At 39.9% G+C, this 2,599-nt stretch overlaps 1 protein-coding gene across 2 annotated transcripts in view; it reads right to left on the reverse strand.

The window, feature by feature from the left end:
- The window catches only part of LOC101851947 (sorting nexin-10B), a gene marked incomplete in the record, with an annotated part of 21,972 nt that overhangs the window by 8,320 nt on the left and 11,053 nt on the right, over window positions 1-2,599 (reverse strand).

Below are 2,599 nucleotides of genomic sequence, written 5' to 3' on the forward strand. Positions count from 1 at the left end.
AAGAGAGAGAGAGAGAGAGAGAGAGAGAGAGAGAGAGAGAGAGAGAACTCGTCTTGAAAATTGAGATTATTTTAAGGTAGATAGAATCATGTGTTTTTGTGTCTTTAAGTAGTGTTATGCGTGGGTGACAAGGCCAAGGATTGAGATGCAAGAGACCGACATTATTCATCACACTACATGCCCTCTTGTGTCTTGATAGACTATCTTTATAAAAGCATTTTTTTTTCAGTAGTAAGTGTTTTACGGCGCTCGTAACCGAGGAAGGTCATAGGCTATTGAGCACATGGGACACACTAAATATTTTCAGTGTAGTAGGCAGGGGCGAAGACTGACTTGTTTGAGAGGGTGATCAAAGTGAGACGGGACCAGATAGGGCCTGGAGATATATCACATAAGAATCTAACTCGAGGCGGCAAAACTGAAATTGTGAATGAAAACAAATCCTGAATTCATGTTGTATGTATGCTCAACCACTAAAATAATCGGGAAAGTATCTCATTAAATATTTATTCCAACAAACACTAAATTTATCTTTAGATGTGAATACACAAGCACAAAGCAAAGAAGCAGAGATGACAGTACTACAGTATGTAATACCACTGTGACTAAACTCTGTGGCGAACATGAACATTATTAATTTTCTATTTCACATTTGGCTGTTTTTGTCTAGCTTTTCGCGGCCAGGAGCCGGTGTCATAATCGAGGTCACAATCTGATTATAGGACGGTAAAAATTCGAGAAAAAAAAAACAAGCACTCGCAGCAGTCAAGATATTATTAGGAGGAGTTAGTTCCCCTCTATATTTGTGAAGTAGACCCGACCAGTGTAATAGTTCGCTTACATAATCAGTGCTTGTGACTGCTTATAACTGTGGCCCAAAAGGGGTGAACAGGGTATATGTGGCAATGAAACAGTTTTGATTGTTGCACACATGTTCCCTTCAATTGTTTTGGTAGACTCTTCCAGCCTAACTGTAAGCTTACTTTAAAATCAAAGCTTGTGACTTCTTATGGAGTGGCACGATAGGGGTGAACAGGCTATTTCTGTGGCAATGAAACCGTTTTGAATGTTAGGCATACTGTCTATTGGTGATTTTGAGCGTCTTTTTACATTTAATTTACATGAGGTTTACGTCTATGGGTGAATTTGACTGCGGCAATGTTTCAAAATTAGGAAGGGAAGAGGTGATTATTTGATTATAAAGACGCTTCGCCACTGGTAGTAGGAATTTAATTTAAATTTTGCTCGGGTGGCGACCAGAGCCTACTCTTATCGATTTTGAACCACCAAGGGATCGTTAACGTGCGCAACTTGCACACGGAATCTCCGAGATTTTTCGCCCCTTATCTGAGAACGCTATGTTAGACCTTATCTACCATAAGATCAGGTGCGTGGCTGAAAGTCAGCAGTCAGTATGAATTAAGAGTCAAGGAATGACAGTAAAAACGCAGCAGAAAGAGTCAGGAGCCCAGAGGAGGGGACAGTGATAGGAAGGTGGAAACGAAAGCAGATGACAGAACATGGTTAGAGAGCAAGAAAGGGGGTGAAATGAAAATAATTTAGAGAAGAAAAATGTGTGTCGCTGTCTGGCTTCGAACCCGAGATCTATTGAATGAAAGGCGAACACCAAATGAAAAGAATTTAGAGAAGAAAAATGTGTGTTGCTGTCTGGCTTCGAACCCGAGATCTATTGAATGAAAGGCGAACACCGTAAACTCTGGACCACGGGAGCCCCCTAAAAGCAGCTTGCATGCTCGGCTGGTAGACACAGAGGACGTACACGTTCAGATTGCCTAAGTTGTCATGATACAATTTTACTGCCTTCAGACTTCACAGATTCTCGAGTTTCTGAAAGTTTTTTAATGTGATATTTACAGATATGTTGATATTTTTCTTTCCGATATTATTTTGTTTTATTTTCACTCCCGTCTTACGCTAAGTTGCTAAAGTATTGTATACACACGTTGTTTTCATGTGTATCCCATTTCACAATTTAATATCAGAGGTAAATTTTTACTTTTAGACCCGCACACAGAGATGCACAGTTTTGGGGGCTGAATTGCTGTAATTGTTGCTGCAGAACACATAATTTGGCCACTAAAATCTTTGTAAATCAATTGTTTTCAAGAAAATACCAAACCTTGGCAATACATTGTGTATCGAATGGTGAAATACAGGGGGAGGGGGATGCTCCCATAAAACCTCCCAGATTTTTGTTTCAACTCAGGAGGGCACATAATATAACCCCCCCCCCCCCCTTTCCAATACAGTTAAAAACAAATCAAATATAACTACGCAATTAGTCAGGTTATAAGACATTGCCATTGACGATTAAGTCGGTTGGGGTTCAAGAAGAGCCGGTTTTTTTTTTGTTTTTTGTTTTACTTATGTATGCACATGTCTCATGTACACGTTTTAATATACTTTTTTCTAGTAGTAGTACATTGTTCATGCTGAACACGAACGTATGGCTTTCATTTGTTGCCGCAAATAAATAGTTATTGAGTTATTGGAGTTTGAAAATAGTAATATTTGACTTGGCGGTTTCGGGGGAGCATGGGAGCATGCCCCCCTGACCTAAAAAGAATCGGGGGGGGGG

The sequence above is a fragment of the Aplysia californica genome, unplaced genomic scaffold (genome assembly GCF_000002075.1).
Source record: "Aplysia californica isolate F4 #8 unplaced genomic scaffold, AplCal3.0 scaffold00169, whole genome shotgun sequence".
NCBI lineage: Eukaryota > Metazoa > Mollusca > Gastropoda > Aplysiida > Aplysiidae > Aplysia > Aplysia californica.